This window comes from Amphibalanus amphitrite, unplaced genomic scaffold (genome assembly GCF_019059575.1).
Source record: "Amphibalanus amphitrite isolate SeventyFive unplaced genomic scaffold, NRLGWU_Aamphi_draft 001770F_arrow, whole genome shotgun sequence".
NCBI lineage: Eukaryota > Metazoa > Arthropoda > Thecostraca > Balanomorpha > Balanidae > Amphibalanus > Amphibalanus amphitrite.
In genome coordinates, this window is record NW_024883263.1 from 26,549 (window position 1) to 50,855 (window position 24,307).

General features: G+C 50.0%; 1 protein-coding gene across 1 annotated transcript in view; it reads left to right on the forward strand.

Moving 5' to 3' along the window:
* The first annotated feature begins 7,937 nt into the window (after positions 1 to 7,937).
* The window catches only part of LOC122375081 (potassium voltage-gated channel protein Shab-like), a 69,281-nt gene continuing 52,911 nt past the window's right edge, over positions 7,938 to 24,307 (forward strand). Inside the window, exon 1 of the mRNA XM_043354251.1 lies at positions 7,938 to 8,020. The gene's annotated coding sequence lies outside the window, so the exon portion shown is untranslated. The remainder of the gene's footprint in view (positions 8,021 to 24,307) is intronic.

The window sequence follows — 24,307 nt, forward strand, 5'->3', positions numbered from 1 at the left end:
ATAGTGGTTCGGGCGCTTTTCAAAAATAGTACCGGACGCTGTTCCTCTTGTGACGTCATAGCTCCGTGACCTGACCTGACCCGGTCAATTTTCTTGCACCACACGATAGCCAATGCTTGCCCCAACATGCATGGGAAGTTTCATCATGATCCATCAAACAATGTGGGTATCACCGGCAGAAAACCTAGGGATTCGGCGCACACGTTTGGTAACTGTCGGCCGGAGGCTGTACCTCTTATGACGTCATAACTCCGTGACCTGACATGACCCGATCAATTTTTTTCGGCAAAAGATGCGCAAAGGTTGCCCCAGAGGGTATTGAAAATTTCAGCCCGCTACGACAAGCCGTTTAGCGTGCACTTCGAAAAAACCTCAGGGGGGGTGATACAACCCCCCCCCCTAGGCGTTCTAGGGTTAAAAACGCTTACACGCAGACAGCTTACCATTACTGCAGGATGATAAGATTATCAAGTAAGGTGCACATACGAGCAGCGAGCTTTTGCGTGGTGCGTGACTGGCCTCAAGCTGTGATATGGTGTGAAATGGCTACTCTGTGCGCATTTTTAGGACATTTGAGTTATTGTTAATGCCAACAGCGCATTCGCGCATTATCAATTCTCTTGGTGGCTAATTCCTGTTTTGCTAAAACCAGAAATGAAACATATTCGTAATTCGTTAAATATATTTTCAAATGTTTAAAATTATCTCTTAGTTCTCCTGCATTCTGTAGAAAATGTATTTAACCTTTTTTGCGATTTCTGATGGTCATCTGATGTTTTCTTGAGGAACAACATTCACCGATAGCATGCTTTATGTAATTTACAAGCTTCTATCCTGACAGAATTTGTCGCTACCCTGATGCTGGTTGATAAATGTTGACGCGGGGATTCCTTCTATAAACTCCGCTGGAAGCCGAGCTGTCTGTGTTCCTCATGAGCCACCTGCGGTCGGCTGAAGCCGCGGGTGTCGCGCCGCTCTGAACACACCATTAGGTGGGCCGATGTCAGCACGTCGCGGCGATTTCGGCCGTCGCCGATCTGATTTTGGCCGCTGGCCAGCCGTCGGCCGCCGGTCGGTACCGGGGGAGGGTGAGGGGCGCACCGCAGGCCGCCGGGCAGGGGGAATGTCGGGTCCGCTTCCCCAGTCCTCCGCGCGCGGCCGACCGACCCAAATACCGCCCCTGGCACGGCAGCCAGTACCCATTCTGAGCCGCACTGACCCCCCATCACTGCAGGTGGTGGGAGGCACACTCCCAGCAGGAAATGCCGATCGACTGCATAGGAAAGACGTGAGAAACTGCCTGATAACATAGACAATGTTTTACGCTCTTGTTCTCGGTACTTTGAAATGCTTCAAGCTGTTATAAGCGCTCACGATGGTCTTATTCATAAAACGATGATGCCGATTAATATGTATTTACCACATCATCAAAACAAAATCAACACTTGGAGATAAATATTGACATCAGTCTTACAATCATTGTTATCCGTCACAACTTATTCATTATACAACGTAGATAACTCCAGATAATTTTTGCAAAACGCTTGCGACAAACAGGAATATGCGTGCGGTCGACAAAAAAGCGAATGAAAATTACCTACCTAAAAACACTTTTTGATAACTAGCAGTGAGCGATAGTCAAACGTACAATTAGGTAAGTCATACTTCGGCCCAGCATGCATTAGATCACGTCACCGCGGTGTCCAGACTCCAGGCTCTTTAGCCTCCGTTGGCATGCTCGAGCCACAACGAAATGCGGGCAGAATCATTGAACGACAGTGACTGACAGTTGAAGCCTCTGACACGGAGAGGAACTGCATGACGCGGAAGCTGACACTCGTGACACTGACTGACAGCAACTGACACAGACTGGCACGGAGCCAGAGGGGCCGACGGAAACCGGCTGACACTGACACACATGACACCGATCTATAAGTGTCAAAGAATGACATTAAGTGACATGTTTGACACTTAAAATGAATGACACTCTTGACACCGAGACTGTGCGACATAAACTGACCCAGAATGCTAGTGAATACATATTCGTGATTGTCATTGGGTGACACTAATGACACTGAAAATTATGACACGACGTCACTGACACATAGAGACACGGTAAGTTCATCAGCAAAAGTTAAATTAATCGTTAGCACTGGTTGGGAATTGGAACCAAAATTAATTTGGGTACTAGACAATAAGCAAAGAAATGTGTTGCACCATAAGGAGTGAAAAATAGTCGATAACGTCTAGCGAGATAGCTACTTTCGAGCAATGTAACACAAAAAAAAAGATTGACGACTAATTTTAGGCAATTGTGCTACTGCTCATCTGTGAAATTTTATGGCGTTGTATCGCAAGCAGCACCATACCTGATGAGAGGTAGAAGCTATTGGCCATGTGACTAACAGCTTTTATGGGGGTTTGGGGCAGTTTCAACGCTTCTAACGAAGCTTCAGGCTATTGAGGCAGTTAGTAATGAATCTGGTATTACTTACCCTTTTTATTTCTCCCTAATTGTTGGTGTTTTACTCAGTTGTTATTATTGCTCTCTTCTTCTTTTTCTTCTTCTTCTTCTTCTTCTTCTTCTTCTTCTTCTTCTTCTTCTACTTCTTCTTCTTCTTCATCTTCTTCTTCTTCTTCTTCTTCTTCTTCTTCTTCTTCATCTTCTTCTTCTTCTTCTTCTTCTTCTTCTTCTTCTTCTTCTTCTTCTTCTTATTTTTCTTCTTCTTCTTCTGCTTTTTTTCTTCTTCTTTTTCTTGTTCTTCTTTTTCTTCTTCGTCTTTTTTCCTTCTTTTTTCTGATTCGTCTCCTTCTAGCCATCAGTTGTCTTCGCTTTAGTCATCTTCAGCGTCATCCGTTCTCAGCTTCTACTCGCTAGTCCCCTAGCTTCACACCCATCACGGATACTGTTTTGTTCTGGGGCATCAGGCTGATCGTTATGCTGTCCAACTCCAGCTCCAGCAGCACGTGGTGGCCAACTGCGGGCTCCGAGCAGCGCAACAGGCCGCCGAAGTCGACAGCAAACACGGGCATGCTCCTGTCGAGGCAGGGTCGGGCGTCTCCCTCGCCAGCGGCGGTAGCCAGCTGGTCCAGGGAGCCGTGACGTTGGGGAAGCACGCTGGCGCGCAGACGGGTGGCGTTAGAGATGGGTGCCAGGAGCCATAGGCCGTGCACTTGATGCAGGCCTGCCAGTCTCAGTAGGACGTGCACGACGAGCGGTTCTGAGCCCGACAGCGGCGACGACGACGTGCTAGTGATAAACAGAGGGCTCTCAGTCTCTCCGTAGGCTATACCTGTCGAGGTGCGGGCGTCTGAAAAGGCATCAGATTCGGGAGTGGTATCGGGGAGGCTTTTATGGTTATGCAGAGGGATTTCCGAAAAAGAATGCAATAAGTTCACGCCTCCGAAAAACGAGGGACTGGCTGTGGACGCAGACGTGGCACTGTGTTGGGTTGGGTGGCTGGTTGGTTGTTGGGTGTGTTGGGTGGTTCTGTCGAAAAACAAAACGGCATTGTTGCCGTCGCTCCTCTTGAGCTCGCTGTCCGCCGAGGCTGATGTGTCTGGGCTGTCTGTCGTGACGCCCATCGTCGTCGCAGCAGAAACATCGGAGAACTCCATGCTGGTGATGTGGGCCACAGGTCCCACCACCTCGCAGATAGCCTCCAGGCGAAGGTTGCACGGAACCCTGACGAAGCTGCTCGACGCCATCTCGAAGGCGACGCAGCGTGCGGCACTCATGTGCAGTGACATCAATCGAAGCTCTGCGCTGTGCCACACCTCGCCGTTCGAGCCGATGTAGGTGCCCTTCGTGAGGCCATCGTTGGCGCCAACATACGCAGCCCACAGCGAGTTGGCGCCAATTGAGTGCGCGAAATTATGGGCGATATCAGTCGTTGACTGCGGCAGAAGAATGCCTCCCAGCTCGGCGCACTTGGCCGCTCTGGTTTTGGACTCAGACGAAATCAGGATGTACTGGGTGAGCTCGTAGTTCACGCCTGGTATAGGCAGCGGGTCCCTGAAGGCAAACTCGTACACGGTGCCCTGCGGAGCTGGGGTGGTCGTAACCACGTCATCGGAGGGCGTCATCAGCCGGCATCTCACCTCGTCCGGATGACGCCCGGGCTCGATGACGTACGCCAGGCAGGCGGCGGTCATGAGACAGCGCTTTTCGCAGGGAAGGGTGACGTCCATTACGTCCGAGGTGCCCACCCAGAGACCGTGATACCAGCGGAGCAGGTCCGCGGAGCGGGCCACGAACCCGCCGGCTGTCGGCAGGACCAGGCACCCGTCCGTGCTGACGGTGAAGCCGACCAGGCACAGATGCGCCTCTCCTTTGAGAGTCCCGATTCTGTCTGAGCAGTTCGAACAGAGGGTCTCGGCCACCGCTGGAAGCAGAGGGACACGGCACAGCTGGGTGTCACCTGGTGGGCTCTGGTCGATAGCACCGATGGATGTCTGTGTGGGGCTTTGTGCATCTCTCAAATACAAATTAGATGTCGGAGTAGCATAAGGGCTCATTGCTTTTAGCATGTACTGTGAGATTTGAGAATATATAATTATTCAAGAAAACGTAAGCTTTTCGGCAACTTTAAAGATGTATGAGATAGGCAAACCGATGGCAAACAAGCTATTTTGGGGAGAGGTCCATTCATGCAAACGTTTTTGTTCAAATTAGCATCGTTCTATAATATGATAAGCGTTGCGTTCTTTTGTACACCACATACCACTGGTGTTTGTATTTCGCTTACATTTATTCCTGGATAAAGTTAATTGGGTTGTAACATTAAACAAAAATGCAATCAAATACAATATAATACGTTTCGTGTCTATCACAGATGTCAAGTCTTTATTTAACGATGCAAATGAACGTGCAAGCAACACGGAATACGATCCGAAAACAAGGAATTCGGTCTATGGGAAGTCTATTGGAGCCTATTGTGTTGAATAGCAAACAGCAAGTGCATCTGGTCTATCTACCCATTTATCGGCGGTTTGCATTTTATGAAATTCTTGCGAACATACTTACGGAGTCGATTTATTCCGATCTGCACGACATCGCTGTCTGTCTTTAGGCCATCAGCTTTAGTAATGGACGTGTTTGTGTTCAGGAAGCTGGAAAGATGCTGACATTTGCTCGCAGACGGTGTAAAAACCGCAGACCAGCATGCCGGACTGGCCAGACAACCGTTGAAGCAGGCACCTGTTGAACAAACGTGTTACACGCGCATAAATATGTAGGTGGGTACTGGATGCGTAAAGCTGTGGCACATTTATGAATGTTTGTAGCCTACCTTAGCGACAGAAATCATGTTGAACTGTCCTATTAGTTATTTGCTTTACTATGATTTAGCCCGTCGATTGACTTATAAGCAATAGAATTTGAAATATGTTGGTGAACTTTGCTGTGTGAGTTTTTTATTTCGCTTGGGCCCATGCATGTTGGTCACATTTGAGAAATAAGCAAATAAAGAAGCATTTTGGAAACCCAAGGCGAGCAAAAAGGACAGACGACTGTGGCCACTCACACTCTTGCGTAGATGTCTTCTCTGCGAGCACATGCTGTTCATCCACTGCCCAGTGGCCGAACCGGGGCACGGAGATGTTGAGTGAGAGCCCTGTACCGCCGGTGAGGCTAGCACTGCTCCACTGACAAATCGTGCCCACCAGCAACCACACCAGTCTCAGCACGAGTGTCGCCGCCCCCGGCTTCATCGTTCGGGGTTGAACGAACACAGGATCGGATCCGGTGGACTGCAGCGATCGAGTGGGATCGCACACACAGAAACTCGACTTTTATGTGCGACGTGGTGATAATGACACCAGTGCTTCAGTCGCGGTTAGTGATAAGACATCATTAAGCCGATATAGCCCAGTAGTTATTGAGGGAACGTCTACAACGTATATAATCATGGCTCGTTCCCGATTATTTCAAAACAAGAAGAGAACACAACAGAACACTTAAACACTGAACGCCGTAAATATTGTTTTGAATACTAATCATCGAGCGACAGTGTCATTATCCAATTAGAAAATTCGTGTTTTGGTGTCGCTCTTTCAAAGTTCTTTGCCTTGTTTTAAAACACTTAAAGGAAGACTGCCACCTTCAAAAAGTTTTCTCAGATCGGCCCATGATTTTTTCCCTGGATAAAACGAAATTTTAGAATTCACCTGGCAAGCTATCATCACGTGAATCGCGTAAAAAAATTATCGATTATCATAAATTATCAATCGGTTAATGTCTAGCGACAATGTTGACACATCACTAGACTTCAAGGTCATAAGATATGGAAGCGGGTTTTGTCGCCATAAACGGCGCGCATGTTACAATTTAAATATACAATGATCCTTGCTTTGGTTATGTATGTCGTGTTTACGCTTTTGGAATTGCCTGTTTTAATGATTTATGTTATCTATATCTTAAAATATTCCAATTCTGATTCATCTGATAGATAGGTATATATATATATATATATATATATATATATATATATATATATATATATATATATATATATATATATATATATATACATGTATTTTGGCATGTGATATTAAAAGCTAGACTATTTCCAGGTTTATATGAATAGTGATAGACTAAGTTGAGACAAATGCTATTTGAATAACAAATACCTGTGGTATTGGAAAAATTGTCATGAATCTGATAGTGTTTCCATTCCAGCACCAATTTCCCAGTCTTCAAAGTGTGGCAGGGAGCTCAATCCGTGACAAGATGTTTGGGACAGTCAAAACATTGCCCCAAGCGGAATGCCGAGACCTGGGCAACCCAATTCTTTTCATGAGGGCCCCTCATGAATATGATGAAAATGATATAATGATGAAGTGCATCATTTAATAAGTATTAGAAGCGAAACGAATCAATGCTGTGACAAGCTTTCAACTTCTGCCCCAGATTTCCTTGCTTCTGCCCCAAAATTCCTCAAACCTGCCACAACCTGTGGTGTGTGGTGAAGCCAGACCAGTTTAACTGACTTCGATGAGGTCGGCTGGTATTTACATACCCCGCTATTAGATCTCCGATCCTTAGGAATGATTGGTTTCTTTAGCTGCTAGCTATGGTGTGCGGTGTGTATTTATTTACGTGTGGTATGTGCGAGAGCGAGTGAACATGTACGGACCAAGGATACCTATTATTTATTTATGAGAACGTGATATGCGGTGCGGCCATCCTAAGCCATTTACTTTGTTTGTTTTTGTTTTGTTGGGTTAGGCCCTTTCGGTCCAATGAGACCATTTCAGAGCCGGGAGGATGATAGGATATAGGGGGAGACATTGGTCTGGGCAGGCACCCTAGTGAGTCGCCGGGACTGAGCCCGTCCAGAGGACAGGCCACCCAGCCCCAAGGCACTCACTGCACCCGGCTACGGGGTGCGCTCCCTCGGGAGCAGCGGTGCCGCTCCAAGGGAGCAGCCCGCATGAGATAAAGAACTGCCTGTCCAGTCCGGAGGGGGTTGCGGCGTGGAGGAGAAGGATTTCAGTATCCTGAGGATAGAAGCACGGAACGGTGTGCCATTTACTTTGCCAGTCTTGTAGTAATAACGAGAATTGAGTCCACCTTGCTCGTAGGTAGGTAAAACCGTTTCCATTTTTGCTTTCTGTTTCCCTGGCCCCGTTTCAATGCTGGCGGTTCTGAGCTCATTCGATGCGCAGCGAGCCACGCTGCCGCGACTAAAGCTCTCCCGCCCTCTGCTCAAGTCAGGCTCGTCTGCTGCCGCCACCTCTAGCGGTGCAGCTCCGGTGGTGTTCGGAGAACAGTTCGGCCGTCCCAGAGGGCGCCGGAGAGGTACCGGTGGCACCCTGCCACCCGCTGCGGCCGGCGCGGACACTCGCAGTTTACCACCATCCGCCAGATGGCAGCCTCAGCCGCGGCCGGCGGACCGTCGCCCGACGATCGACTGCTGGAGCTCAGCTCCTCCGAGCCGGCTCAGTGTCGAGACGGCCGACGGGAGTGCCATGTCAGGATGGAGGCCGCGCTAGCCCTGCTGCCGACCGCCGAGACCAGGTCAGTCCGGCGCCGCCGGCCTCTCGGCGCCCTCCTCGGCACCCCGGGACCCCTCTGACCCTCCCGGCTGGTCGGACCGGCGCCAGGGGCCGCGGCCGACCGTGTCGAGCTACAGGCGGCCCATTATACCGGCCGGTGATCCCTGGAAGCGTGTTAACAACCCGTCGTCCCTCGCGGGGAGCCAGGGCGTCGTTCACACGCACGATGAAGTCATACTGATGACTTCCGAGCGCCACCGCGGCGCTGCCCGTCCCGTCCTGAGACTGGGCTATTTCGGAGCCGCGGTCGGCGTATTTGTTTACCCGATGGGCTACTTGGTTGCCTTGGAATCTAGCGGGCACGGCGCAGAACGAATATAAACAGTGCGGATTAGGCTTGCATACCAGCGCGACCCAATATCACTGGCGGCGCCGTACCGAGTGTATTGATCGCGTGCTATGCGGCGATGTGCGCGGCGAAGGAAGGAGGAATGTGTAGAGTACGCGAGGGAAACCTTATTTTTGATTTTTTCCTGCTCTTTAGTCTGGATAACTGAAATGGTTAAATTGCTGGAGTCAAACGGAAGTCAGGTCATGCCGATTACCTGCATATTCTGATTAATTATTTGATCAGCCAAAGACGCATTTATTTTGGCAAGCACTCCAACGTTTTGCCGCTAACAAGAGGCATATGCCATCTAGACTTCGCTTATTTACAAGTGTGGTCATGCACAAAGGATTCGATGGTCCACTTACCAATGTCCTATCAAAATATTTCACATAAACTGATATTGCTCAACAGCTAATATTGTCATCCCAATGAAATCGTTCACCCTAACGAAATCGTTACACGGTTATTGCATAGCTTAATTATTTCGATCATGTTCGCTCTGCCAAAGATCGAAGTTCGGCACATGCGACAAAGGAAAACGACAACAATGCTGGGAAGTAGTGAACAACGTGACATACTCGTAAACAACGTCTGAGGGCGGCACCTGATTTCTTGCGATCGACTTTGTCGAAACAAATTTGGGCCTATGAGTCCGGTAACAATAAGGCCATTGCCTATAACTGGTACGATACCTGATGTTTTGTGTATATTTCATAATAGATATTCAATGAATACGCACGTAATCCAGCTAGTTGTCTTTTAAGTATTTTTGTAGCAATCAGAACAAAGTATTTCATCGTTCCGTTCCATGCTTGACACCTACCACTTTCACCCGACCATGCTGGGGTGCCGTGCTCATTGTTTTGACGTAACTCTGCACCAATCAATGAGGCAAAGTGTTCACTGCTCGAGCAAACCCCTTTCCTCGATTGGCAACCGGCTGGATCTATTTGACGAGCCAAAAATATATCACGCTTTACTGACATCGTTCTCCGTCTCTCTGTAAAGGATATCGGGCCATTTGTTTGGATTTTCTGATGAATTCAGTTTACATCAGAGTTACAAATGTCTGATAGCGCTGGGTCTTGAACGAAATATCCCTGTCGATCAAGCGCATTGGCACGTGTGACGATAAATTTGTATCAACATGTAGTTTTAATGTTGGTGTTTTCTTCATAATAGTTTTATTTGCGTCATGAATATCGAGCTATATTATTTAGATCAGATCTTATTCTGGTGTACTCTTCGTTCCTTGTTGTTAAAGGGACTATCCCACCTTCTAAAATGTTGTTAAAACCAGTTAAATTGTGCCCGACTTTATAGATTGAATGACCAGGAACACGGTTCTGGCATTTATTTTTCATTTAACATCTTAGGCTTCCCATATTCCAAACACAAACTTTCAAATATGTGACGTCACAGCCCAAAATTACCTCCTTCCCCAGGCCACATTACTGTCATAAAGCTGATTCTTTTTACCCTGTAGGCACCACAACAAAGTTCAGACCAAGGTTTAAGCGATTTTTCAACGAACAAACCCATTTAAATCAGAATGACTAAACGAGGTGACGTCACACTAACGGTCGCTCCATGTTGAAGATAGGGCCTTGCACAAGGCCCATTTTCAAATGAAGGGAACGAATTTCTTCAACACCAAGAGGCCGCGGGGGTTGCAACCTAGATAGATAGTGGTTTCTGAACCTCGCCGCAAACTTGGCTATCTCAACCCAAACCCCATGTTAAAGGTGGGATAGTCCCTTTAAGTTGTAATGTGTTATGATTGCTCATAGGTCTTTTTAAGTTAAGGCTACGTCTACTTCGTAACAAGTAACGACATATTCATAACTGAATAAATCAAGTCACCAAATATCTTGGCTGCGTACAGATCAGGATTTGCTTGTGCGCTTCCCTCTGGATGTCTTCTACAAATGAGGCGCAGACTGATGGCCGTGTCTTATCGTATGCATCGTTCGAGAGCTCTCAGTCCATGAACTATGTGTAGTATAGATCGCCGGTCGTCGAAGGTCATTATCAGAGTGGTTCAGCTGATCCACTGGCGTCAAACACGCGTCCCACCTGACGTTATTAGAGTGCTAGATTGCAGGCACCACCAGATGCAGCCAAATCGATGCTGCTGAGTTATAAACTCGCTGACCTTAAGCATGCCAAAGATGAGATAATTAATGAACAAATTGATCTCAGCGAGCTGCCGAAAATAGACGCATGCTGGACCCCGAGGGTGAAACAGGCTAGGAATTACGCGCTGTGGTAGAAACCGGCCCTGATCAATGCTTATTATTTTTCCGCATGGTCCCATTAAGGTCGTGATCCCGTACCTCCTTCAATTATTGGAAATGTGGGGAATGTGATTAGCATTTCTCCTTTTAATATGTGTTGGAGCGCGGTTGCTACGCGAACTTTTCCCAGTAACTTGGAAGAACAAAGCACTTCAGCTGCAACAAATTATATGCTTTGGATAAAATGTGATTCCATAATACCCTTGCCCCACCTCCTCCCCCTCCCTCTGACAGAGGCACCCAAATGTCCCTGTCCGATTTAGAACACATCCTTTGCTGCCCTTTAAACATCCGCCCAGCTATTCTGCCACATTCTTCGCGGCTGCAACCTGGCCGCAGGCCGACTGCCGCCTCCGTCGGGCGACCTTTTCACGCCTCCAGACGGCCGTGCGACATTACCAGGGACGACTTCCCCGCGGTGAGCCCCTGCCGGCTCCCGGGGCGCCGTCCCAGTGACGTCAGCAGTTCACCGGCGACCAGTGACGTCACCGGCTCTGTGGCGCTGCTATTGATCAGTGAATGCACGTACCAGTGTTGTCCGTCTGCAGGCCGCGGCTGGCAGCGGCCGGCTGGCGTCATAAAACTGGATCGACAGACCTACCATCGCCAGACGAACCGAGTCTGGAAGACGGTTTGAGAAATAGAAAAGATCGTAGGATGTCAGCGCAAGTAAATGGCGGCGGTTTACTGAACGTTTTTGTGCAGTGGAATTTATCGCTGTAGTTTGGTTGATTCTGTTTCGCAACCCTCGTCCATGAAATTCAGCCGTGTCCCACTTTTTTCGTTGATCTTAATGCCGGAGACGGCAGACGTTATCTTTTTCTTCAAAATTTGTCCCTCAGTACAGGAAATAATCCTTCACAGGCTACGGCCCACCAATACCTAAGTACCAATGCATTAGTGTGTGGAAACCCGTAAATTGGTCCGGAAGATTGGATGCACTGAAATCTGAATATGTAGCTATTGTAATTCCATAGCCGGGTCAAGGTTTATAAATTTAGATATTTATCCGTATTTGAGTCACATTCGGCCCCAGCCGCTCCAGCACGCGTTACACATGCCTCCACTGGTGAATTTCTGTCCCAGTGACATAAACCATCTGGTGAGCGGCGCGCGGCGCTCGTGGGGCGACTGCCGCGTTTGTGGCGCGCCGAACATGCAGAGCACGTAATCTAAATGGCAGTCCCTGGCTGATAAATCGCTTCACTCGCTGGCTGCCCACCGCTTATAGCGCCGCGGTAGAGAAAATACCGGGAGAACGGGAGCGGCCGCCGTTTCCAGCACGGAAATACTGCATTTTGGATTGGGTGTTTCCCGGTTTGAGCTGGATTAGTGACTGGCTGCATCATAATCTGCCTACTCAGATGTTTCAAGCCAGGGTGCATAGCAGCAAGCCGTCTAAAATAAATGGGTTATTGAAAAAATGGTCTGCAATGCTTAAATGGGTTTCATGTTGAGAAAATTTTTAGTTTACAATTAAAGTTTAATATGAAGAGGCAAAGACTTATAACAATACTTTCTAACGGTTCGGCAATCTTTTCTTGAATGTTCTGTCGCTCATTTCGTGATAACACCGTCTAATCTAGGAGTCACGGCTTTACTGTCTTGTCTTGGTGACCATTCATTTACATTTCCAGTCATACAGTTTCACTTCTACGTATATCAGAAACCCGTCCCGGTCCCCATTTTATCCCCTATCTAACCCGATTCGACCCATAGGCCACAGTGCCAGACAAACCCATTCAGTCCGATGGCGAGTACCACAGTGCGCCCTTACCTTTCGTCCCCCCCCCCTCTTTGTCGAACACTGTAGTGTTTAATGAGACATTTGGAGAGTGTCAATGTAACACCTACGACGCTCCCATGGTGTCGCCAGTGGCACCCTTTGTGGTCACGGTCCTGGCACGTGCAGCGGTGTCCACTTGGGAGGCGTCAGCTAAACAGCTGCTCCACTGCAGGTCGCGCCAGATAGATATTCTTTTTTTCCTTTTGTTTTAACTGAAAGCTCGCTAGATTGGCATTTAAGCTTGGAGGGTAGTGGTTGGAACAGTCCCATCCCATGATTTTTACTTTGGGTGTTTTTGGTAAAAGATATGTGACTAAAATCTAGAACAAATAAATTCTACTCTGGCATGTCAACACATAATTTGTACAGTAAACACATAATTTGTATCCCTTGAAGGTTTGTTCGATGTGTGTGGGAGACTAAAATTTATAGACAAAGTCCAGTGACTTTACAAAAGTGTGGCCTGCTAACATGCCCATGCTGCAATTTAATCACTTGTGCAGCGCAAAGTTCTCACGTTTCTCACTATTTCCATGAGAGGTTCTCACGCACAATGCATTACATATCGGAGCGGCCTGACAACACTAATGCCTTCTTGTCTGGTCAACAAGGAGAAGAAGTACTACATCGCAGAAAATATTCGGAAACTTGCTTACAGCCATTTTAGGGGAATGCTGTTGGGCCGTCCTAGGTAGTCATGGCCTGAGGGAAACCTTTTTTCATTAGTTTCTCCAGCTGTTCGCCATTACCTCAGCAGGACGCAGGTCACAAATGTTAGTCGGCCTTTGGATAGCGCGGGTGAAGGCTGTTGTCTTGCCAACAGACCACACACTGACGTGTCCGGGCCGCGTGGCTCATGGGACACGTGACGCTCGCCACGGGGTGCATGGTCGCGAGCCTGTGCACGGCGCAGGCTAGCCACGGGGCGCACGTCGTTTGATAGCCGCACAATTGTACAATGTCATTGTGCTATAAATCGAGGCGTTCTACCTCCTTCATTATACATACACACGTTCTCACAAACATGGTCAGGATTTATGGTGGCTAAATATAGGGTGCATGTACGGATTGCTGGCTTAGTTGCCTTGTCGGTCTTCAGTACTTACGATGCACTGAAAACAATCCTAGTGGTGTAGTTTGGCGTCTTATGTTGAACTTGAAATTGTTCGGAATGGTCTCACATTTTCAGGAATAATTACATGTTACCCATAAGTGAGAAGTGAGGAATTAGTAACTTCGTTGATGAGTCCAAAGCGCCTGTCTCTGACCCTCCAGCGGCGCTCCGCAATCGCAGCGGACTGGTGTCTGGTGATAATCACATATCGACCAGCTGGGGCGCCGGCGGCCACTCGGGGTGCCGGCCCGGCTCTGGGTCAGTACCGGAGGCGCAAGTGCGCTCAATTAGCCGCGTCGCGCCGGCTGTGGAGCGCCACAGATCGTCCGGTAGGTCCACAGCTGACGACTAACCGGCGCCGCTGATAATGAGTTCGCCAGAAACGCCGGCCGCCCGGTCAGCCGTGAGAGCGCCACGTGCCACCGTTCAGATATGTGTAGGCGCCGGGTCATGTGATAGTCATGTGAAATTCCGTCAGCAGTGATGGATGGCTGACAAGATCAGGACATCCGTGACGTCAGAAACGGCGGCCGAACTGTTTACATATCGCAATGACTTGGCATATTCGGCAAAAATCTTCTCGGTATAGTTTGCAAAATATCAGCAATGCGGAAGTCAGTGTTAAAGGGACCCTCCCACCTTCAAAAAAGTTAATGAATTGGCATGAAAGTGATGTCCCTTGGTTCAGAAAGAGCGAAAACGAATATCTACCAAATTTCACCGAAAAATATTCACTGGTTTTCAAGATATTAGGCTTTTACTTTTGTTTACTTTTTGGGATCTCCCTGTTACTAGCGACTTTATTTGGAAGCAATAATTTGGCAGCCTTAAAGTGCGGCAGACGTTGCGCGCAAAGCAGCGTATACCACCACGTGTTAACGATGGTTTTAGTCTAAGATTTAAAAATCGTTAGATCTCCGCTGACGTCACAAATTCTAAGGGGGCATACCAATGCATTAGCCCCTTAGAATCCGAAAACTGCAAGTTTGAAATTCCATATCTTCGAATTAAAGCATTTCTCGATGTTGTGAGTGCCCAAACCGGTATTTGCAGGCCATGGCCACCAATTTGGCTATCTCAACTCAAAACTAATGTTAAGGTGGGAGGGTCCCTTTAACTGATACTCCTCTAAAGTAAAGAGAATCTATCAAAGGGGACTGGAGACACTTTCTACCCGTCATGGTATCATTCCGACGGGTTACTTGCTGACTTCTGACTGTCCACACCCTGATGAATCTCGCCGTCGCCGTCTTACTGCACTCAGACCGCATATCAGTCAGATGCTCCGCCAGTTCTTGGCAGCCGGACAGGAGATGCAACAGCGTTAGCGATGGTGACGTCGCTCATGCTGGTGATTGTGGTAATAATAGTGACATTGGTGATGGTGGGGTTGCGGTATTTGTGACAAAGGTGGCACAGGAACAATCGCTGTGACCGTGACAGTGCCAGCCGGCACTGGGCAGCCCCACTAAACCGAATCGCTGACATATCTCCTGGCCGGGAGCCACCCCTCCCCAAGCAGCTAATCTGGTGGATTGCAGAGGTGCCGGGGTCTTGGTTCTGAGCAGCAATGTTCGCGGAACCGAATGTATTATCTACTTAAAGGGACCCTCCCACCTTAACATTAGTTTTGAGTTGAGATAGCCAGGTTTGCGGCCAGGCTCAGAAACCACCATTTATGGCCTGGTCGCAACCCCCGCAGCTTTATGGTGTTCAAGAAATTTCTTCCCTTTACTTGCAGGGTGGGACCAGCGTGGTCCCTATCTCTTAACCATTACGGGAATCTGATGACGTCATCAGGCTTTCGAACGTCCGTTAAATGTTTGACTAAAACGTTTTGTAGCACGCGGTGGTATATGCTGCTTTGCGCGCAACAAATGCCGCATTTTCAAATAAAGTCGCTAGGAACAGCGGAGATCCCAAAAAGTAAACAAAAGTAAAAGTCTAATATCTTGAAAACCGGTGAATATTTTTCGATGAAATTTGGTAGATATTCGTTTTTGCTCTTTCTGAACCGAGCGACATCACTTTCATGCCAAGTCATTAACTTTTTTGAAGGTGGGAGGGTCCCTTTAACGATTATGCAGCGGCCAGAAAACGGTAAAATGTGAGACTGGCATTCATGAAACGGCCAATGAAGGGTTCGGAATCAATTTTTGTATCAGTCATGGGTGAAATGCTGTTTTTCAATTCCAAACAATTTAAATTCAGGCTGTGAGCTTTGTGCAACGAAAACCAAACCATAGTCTTATTTTGATAATTTCAAGGAAAATAATTCCAGGAGCAATTTCAGTTCCAGTTCCGCATCCGCCCAAGGTCTTCCTGAGCTCATGTCTGTTTTGCCAAATCTGCCAGGGCTGCATGCTGGCCAATTGTCAAGATTGTGCAGCGTCGGTCACGCCCCATTCGCGATGCCATTGGCACGGAGCGGCGTCCGGCAAACAGTTTACCGAGCCGACATAAACAGCCGTCCGTCAGTCGCGCCGCCCGGTTATCGCGCCGCCTGGCCGACCGCCGACCACCGACCAGCGACCACCGACCGCCGACCGCCGACCAAGGACAAACGACCAACGACCACCGACCGCCGGACCGAACACCGACCGCCGACCACCGACCTACGGACTGAACACCGACCACCGACCACCGACCGCCGACCAAGGACAAACGTCCAGCGACCACCGACCTACGGACCGAACACCGACCACCGACCATCAACCACCGACCCCTGACCACTGGCCACCGACCCCCCACCGAACACCGAACCATACCTGCCGACCACCGACCTCCGACCACCGACCATCGACCAAAGACCGATCACAGTATAGTGTTCACGACCAGTTACCTATATCACTAGTAGGCGACTTGCCACAAAGAAAAGAAAATGAATTGTGCTTCTCCAGTATGAGCATCGAGTAGTGCCGCAGCTCAAAGGACCTGCAGCCGCCGCCGCGTCGCCGACGAGTGGCGGGTTCTCGTTCGATGCCTGCGATGGTAGACTGTACCGCACGACAGAGATGTAATGCGGCACAGTATCAGCGACGCGCAGGGAAACAATGGACTCTGGCCTGAACTGCACTGCGGGGATTGGAAAACAATGACTAGTAGAAGCGCTAAGCGGAGCTGAAATCGAATCGAAATGAGGCTGGTATCGGAATTTTATTTATTTATGGTTGGCATACTCTACATATAGCCTACAGCCGCCAAATAAGGACGAACGTGTCTTTCCTACAACTCATTCATTGGGCGCTATAGGGAAGCCATGTCCGATAATTTACAAATAAGATCCAAACACGCACATAATTAAGACAGTTTAATGTGTTATGAAACATCAATTAAATGGCAAGACAGCGTATAACGCCCGCGCTATAACAAAGGCCGTAGGCCGGTTCGCGCCGCCCCAGACGGGCGGCGGCCCCAGTTCAGCCCGGCCGGCTCCGTTCGCTGATGGATCGGCGCCGCCGCGCGCTGACGGCACCCGGCCCGGCTCGCTCGCTCGCAGCGGCAGGCATGACCGAGCGTGAGGCGACTGGGGGCCAGCGGCCGCGCGCCGGCGTGCCAGCGGCCCGGGCAGCCGGCCAAGCCGCCGGCCGGCTTCTGCGCGCCCTCGCCGCCGCCCCTCGGCTCGGACCACCGCGGTGGACGCGACCACCGGCCGGAGTCTGAGTCGCGGCCGTCGCAGTCGACACCGGCAGAAGGGTGAAGGAAAAGTGGGACGGTATCAACAGCATCCCGGTGACGCGGGCGCGGCGACTCGGTGCAACAAGCTGAACGACAGCGGGCGGATGGAGGCGGACGGTGGGTGGCGAACGGTTTATCCAGACGGGACGGCGGGTGGCGGTGGCCGGCGGCACAGCCCATAGCGATGACGCACCCCCGCTGGTCTTGGACGCCGTTCAAAATCAGACGCCCTTGAGGTCACGTGGTACCCAAGGCGTGAGAAGTGACCCGCCATGCTCGGAACTATCAGTCATCTCAGCCAGTTTATCTCGGTGAAGGGTCTTTGTCCGATGATGTGTAACAAGGGCAATAGCTGCACTTTTTAGCAGTAATGGGTACATGAGCTTATGGCAGTGGAGAAATGAAGATTTTCAATGTATGCCATGCATAACTGCGTCTGGAATTAACAATTAGTAATTCGTTCTTCACGAATTTCCTGGCACGCTTCCTTCCCCGCTAAATTGTGCTCTAAAACATAATGGATACGGAACTTATCTAGGTCATTCTGGCCATCGTCTTTATCTGGAATCTGACCGCTGCATCCCTGGCCACCGGTTCCCCCCCCCCCCTGCCCTCAGGAGACGCGCCCGGCCATTCTCCTAGATTAGATAGATGGGATGCGCGGCGGGCCCGGCGCTTCGCAGCGTGGGTTCTTTCCGGCGGGCGTCCGGGCCGCCTAATGCGCATCCAGTGGAGGTCGGGTCGGGCCGGCCGCCGTCCCGGAGGGTGGACTGTCTCTGGGCTGTCCCGCTCGCCACGGGGCAGCACGGACAGACTGTCCGGGCTGCGTGTGATGGGCCGCGCCGGCCGCTGAATCTGAATTGAGCGGTGTTAGTAGCGTCGGGATATTGAACAGGTTGTTGAGAGACTAGAAATGGTGATGATCTGCGTGTCGTGCGTTTCGGAGCAGCCCTGCGCGGATGGACGGATCACAAAGACAAAGAGCCCGCGGTACTTTCGGTAGTGCGAAAAGGATAAAGGCTTTTAGCATGGCCTTACAATAACCATATATAATGGTTGTTCCTTACAGAAATATTGATTTACAGAAATATTATTTCTTCCCTTATTGGAGATGTGTGAATAGGGTGACCGGTTTTGCAAAAAGTTTCGAAAAGTTTTGCTCCCCAGGTCTAATCTAACGTATTTGGGGGTGCTGATCACGAATCCGGCGGAAAAATATAAAATTCGAATTTTTTTTGACCGCCCCGGCTCTTTGAATATTTCCGGTTTTCTCAATTTTTGCATGTTTTTGAATAATATGATGAATGTAATGAACATTTATTAACAATGTATCGCTAAATGCATGTACCAGTCGATTCGGCATACAGCAGCGTCGAAATCGGCACGCCGCCTGCTTCACCGGCCTCGCAGGAAAGCATAAGGCTCGGCAGGTTTGCGTTAGTTACCCTATTCTCTCCATAGATGGCGCTGGCGTAGCCGCCCGCCGGCCGGTCGTTGCCGTGCCGTTCACAGCCCCGGCAGTCACTTGCGACCGTCGTGGTCGTTATGCTACGTCTATCAAAGCACGACAGAAATGTTCACTTCATTTTTATGTTACTTCAGACACATTTAGTTAGACCTAATGTTGAATTGGATAAATGACTATCGTGAATTGGCGAAATAGTGGAGTGCGCTCGGGAGCCATTTACAATAGCGAGGAACGTAGGTGGATTGATCTGAGTAACATATGACACTGCGTTCACGGTTGATATGAAGTTTATTCACACTATGTAGTCGGGTGACGTGAGAACAAAGTGACTAACATACCTTGTGTACGACAGGCGACACATGGATGAAGCTAATGCTACTTTTTCATTTTGTTTCGGTAGGCCCGTTTGTTCAGAGCGTAGCCGTCCTGTCGGTCTGCGCCTGTTACAGCTGTGACTGATTCGGTGGTCAGCTTTACAGCCCTTTCGGTGGATTGGGTATGGCAGGGGACCCCCGTTTTAAGGGGAGTCTGTAGAAGGTCGCGCAACTCATCCTCGCTCATGTGCCGTACACAAGGGGGCTCAATGTCTCGGCCCTTGTCAACCGCTCGCTGCACGTTAACCAGTTCCATATAGCTGTTCGCTTGAACGTTAATTTCCGGCAGCCGGAAGTGCCGAATGGGCTGCTGCTGTGGCGGTGGGGGTGGCAGCTTTGGCGGCGGTCGTGGCGGCGGTGCCGGCGGCGGCGGTGGTGGTGGTGGTGGTGGTGGTGGTGGTGGTGGTGGTGGTGGTGGTGGTGGTGGTGGTGGTGGTGGTGGTGGTGGTGGTGGTGGTGGTGATGGCCGCCGCCGTTTCAGACGCCGCTGCTGCTGTTGTGGCGGTGGCGGCGGTGGCGGTGGTGGTGGTGGCGGTGGCCGCCGCCTCTGTCGCCGCTGCTTCTGCTGTGGCGGGGGCATGGCATTAGGGCAGATGCAGTCCGCATAATCCAGAGCATTCGTCAAAAAAGGCAGCGACAGGAGCAGCCGCCGTTCCCGCCCCCGCCACAGCAGGAGCAGCGGCGACAGAGGCGGCGGCCATCACCACCACCACCACCACCACCACCACCGCCGCCACGACCGCCGCCAAAGCTGCCACCCCCACCGCCACAGCAGCAGCCCATTCGGCACTTCCGGCTGCCGGAAATTAACGTCCAAGCGAACAACTATATGGAACTGGTTAACGTGCAGCGAGCGGTTGACGAGGGCCGAGACATTGAGCCCCCTTGTGTACGACACATGAGCGAGGATGAGTTGCACGACTTTCTACAGACTCCCCTTAAAAAGGAGGTCCCCTGCCATACCCAATCCACCGAAAGGGCTGTAAAGCTGACCACCGAATCAGTCACAGCTGTAACAGGCGCAGACCGACAGGACGGCTACGCTCTGAACAAACGGGCCTACCGAAACAAAATGAAAAAGTAGCATTAGCTTCATCCATGTGTCGCCTGTCGTACACAAGGTATGTTAGTCACTTTGTTCTCATGTCACCCGACTTCATAGTGTGAATAAACTTCATATCAACAGTGAACGCAGTGTCATATGTTACTCAGATCAATCCACCTACGTTCCTCGCTATTGTAAATGGCTCCCGAGCGCACTCCACTATTTCGCCAATTCACGATAGTCATTTATCCAATTCAACATTAGGTCTAAAATATGTCTGAAGTAACATAAAAATGAAGTGAACATTTCTGTCGTGCTTTGATAGACGTAGCATAACGACCACGACGGTCGCAAGTGACCGCCGGGGCTGTGAACGGCACGGCAACGACCGGCCGGCGGGCGGCTACGCCAGCGCCATCTATGGAGAGAATAGGGTAACTAACGCAAACCTGCCGAGCCTTATGCTTTCCTGCGAGGCCGGTGAAGCAGGCGGCGTGCCGATTTCGACGCCGCTGTATGCCGAATCGACTGGTACATGCATTTAGCGATACATTGTTAATAAATTTTCATTACATTCATCATATTATTCAAAAACATGCAAAAATTGAGAAAACCGGAAATATTCAAAGAGCCGGGGCGGTCAAAAAAAATTCGAATTTTATATTTTTTCCGCCGGATTCGTGATCAGCACCCCCAAATACGTTAGATTAGACCTGGGGAGCAAAACTTTTCGAAACTTTTTGCAAAACCGGTCACCCTAAATTGTGTGAATGATCGCTTATGAACTATAAAAAACGTTTGGCCTTGGCTGACGTGATAGCTACTCATGTCACTAAGTTTGGGAATCAACTAAGGTGACTGTATTGTAGGATAGAAAGTGATGTTGGGAAGTCCCAAGGCTATAGTTACAAATATATTCACCCAAATCAATCAGTATACCCGAATCAAACAAAAATTTCATTCCCAGCTATAAAAGAAAGCTGCAGTTGTCTTTCTTCTCTGAAACTCCCTACTATCGCTGATGCAGGACTATGAAATTAGAAACATTTTGTTGTTCTAGAGGTGGATATTTTATGTTATAACTCATGTTTACTGGATGTATGGTACATTTAAGCTGTCAGTTCTGTCCCAGCTCATCCCATGCTGCATCTCAGTTTCGACCACAGCCGTCAGGATAGCTGGAGAGCTGATATAAACTTGACCAATAACGTAGCATCCCAGAAAGCCATCCAACCGTTGCCGGCAACTTCTCAAAGCCCGTAAACAAAATCGAAGCCGCTTTGTCTCTGTCGGCCTACTTTCAAAGCTGGCATCCCAACAGCGCCCAAGACTTATTATTTTCAATCTTTTGCTCCTCTACAATTTTTCCTTCCCTCCCATCCCAACGAAAATATATACAGTTCGTGCTTTGCTTTTGATCGAAGCACTTCCAAAGAGCTCTGCGTGTGCTCGCGTCCTGCTGTCGCCCTCGCGCCGAGTTCAGCTATCACAGATATCGCCCGAGGGCAGCAGGCAGGCACTGCGACCCTCCAGCCGTCCAGAAATATGGCAGCATTCGCCGGAAGGAAAAATAGTTAAAAACTCATCCACTTCACAGCGGAGTTCCGGTTTCCATTTGTAGGACAAAACTAAGACGATAACTATTTGAGTGACTGAATTATTAGCCGAACTTGTTTCAAGCGGTTCGAGAGCAAGTCGCCAATCTTGCTGTTCTACAGTAAACGGAAAACCTTTTGGTCACGCAGAGAGTTTGTGGCATTTTTTTCCCTGCCGGTCGGCATCGATCCCGGGGTGACTTCTGACCTTTCACGGCGGAGGTAAGGAGGGCCTGGGGCGTCGTCGTCCGCCTCACCGCCGAACAACAGAGGCCGCTCCGGCCGGCTCCGCGCCCGCTCACAACAGAGCCACGACGGCGCGACGCACGCGCTTGCGAGCGGAGGTATGGGAGAAATGGAGCCTACGTCACGGATGGTGGAAGAGGGATGGAGCTGGCGCCATAGATGGCAGTGTGAGAAGAGCGACAAACTGAAGCAATCCTTAGGAACGAATTGTTTCTTGCTTTCCGATTGAATGCGAGTTTGCGGTCGCAGAAACTCTACTCGATGTGTCCATGTTTCAACCGCAAAACAAGAAACGTGGTCGTGAAGTAGGTCAGCCTTCGAAGGATTTCTTTGTCCGCGCCCGCTGCTCTCGGGGAACAAAAGTATCGGCGCTCGGTTCGAGCCATTCGTTTTCTTGGTGGGTGGGTCCCCGTCCATTCGGAACACATTCTTCTTCAACCGGCGTCGAAACATGGAGGGGTGCCTTGTCGCGGAAAAGCTCAGCATCGCTGACATTTCGGTGGCCGCCAAAGGTGCATTGGGATTGCATATAACCTCCCACAGAAAATATCAACTCGCTTTTTATAGCCCTGCGGGAAGCATGCACGAATATTTATAGTCATATCCCCTTAATATTATGGGGCCACTTATATTCGTATCCACCTTCCATCCTCTCGTGTCTACTGGAATAGCCAATCTTTCCATCCCTTCCCCTCAATTGCAGCGCTGTCTCGCAGTGTTCGATTCCTACCGGCGCACGCATATATCTGAATCTGCCCGCCGGCAGCGGGTTTCGCCGAGCTCCCCGTGCGCGTTTCCCTCTGTGAAGACAGATAGTCCGGGCCGGTGACTGTCATCCGGGCCAGGGCGGCGAGCACTCCATCTTCGGACAAACAAAAACGCCAGCCCCGCGTCTGTGGCCGGCCAAATTGTGGATTCAACGGAATCTTATGCGGGATGGGAGTCGTACACTAGCGTTTCGTGTCTATATTTGTATAATTGATACAGATATTCGGTGCAAAAAAAAATAAAGAAGGTAGTTTACAATGTCGCTTGAAATTGTCTAGGTTCGGCTGTTATAACAAAATGCTCGTGTCTGCCAATATTTACGCGCTTACTAAGCCTCACAGAATGGCTGTCAGGTCAACCATGTTACCTAATCTCTCAGCGGAGACTTGCCATTGCCGCGGGTGACCTCTTTTCAGCGGCTCAATTTGCGGATGACCACCGATCGCTATCACCAGGGCGCGCCCTTGCGCACTCCAATCTTAATCAGGCCCGTTGTACGGCCGTAAAATGTGCCGAACAGCGCGCCAGCAGCCCACGCCACGGCCGCGACCCCAGACAGTGTTCGACGCGACGGCGGCGGCGGCTAGCGTCAGCCGGCGTCGACCAATGGGAGGCGGCGGCGCGCCGAGCCGCTCGATCGACGGCCGCCGTCGCCGGCGGACCGGCCCGCGGTGGCACATTTGTTGCCAGTCCGAGCGGCGATTGCACCACGCGCTCGTGCATTTTGGAGGGCCCAGCTGGGATGAGATGGGATGTGATGGGAGTAACTGGGATGGGATGGGATGGGATGAAATGGGATGGGATGGGATAGTGGAAGGAACCTCGGTTCTGAAGACTGAGAGGCTAAAACGCTGGTCTTGGTTTTAGAATTGGCCTTATCGCCACGTTCCATTCCGAACCCACTCAAAGCTCTGAGACACTGTGCTGGCTCGGGCGACCCTGTGTAACCTGTTGTCCGAGAATTTGTCGGGCAGATTTGGGTTGTCGCTGTCGTCGGACTGAGCGATGGCCGTGACCTGCCGACGTCCACCAGTCAGCGAGACCTGACTAGTGTCTATGCCCACCACTCGGTGACGGAGTGTCGAGTTTGGTGGCCACTGTCAGCGCGAGCCTGCTGATATTCGAAAATCGAGCGTGCTTGAAGAGGATATCTTCTCGGGAGAGCATATATAGAACCCTCCGATGAGAATGGATGCAGTTACGACAGTTAAATTAATTGCAGTGCACACTTACTTTTCTTATGCGCTGTCGGTTGTTGATAACCGTCACACAAAGTGGCATTCCACTGATTGTGAAACCATTTTTCTGCACGAGTCTAATTGTGAAATCAATTGTCTGCACGAGTCGCCAACTACCCAGAAAATATGCTCCACGTGCGTCTGCTGGCTCCCCTAATCCCTCTCCCCTCCTTTCATCTTTCTCCTCCATTACGCTAATATATCTCCCCTTCACCGTCTTTACCTTGTGGCACAGTCTCTCCTCTCGATCAATGCTTGCCCTACTGGCCGAGTCTCCCTCCGTCGATCTATACCAACCCCATGAGTATT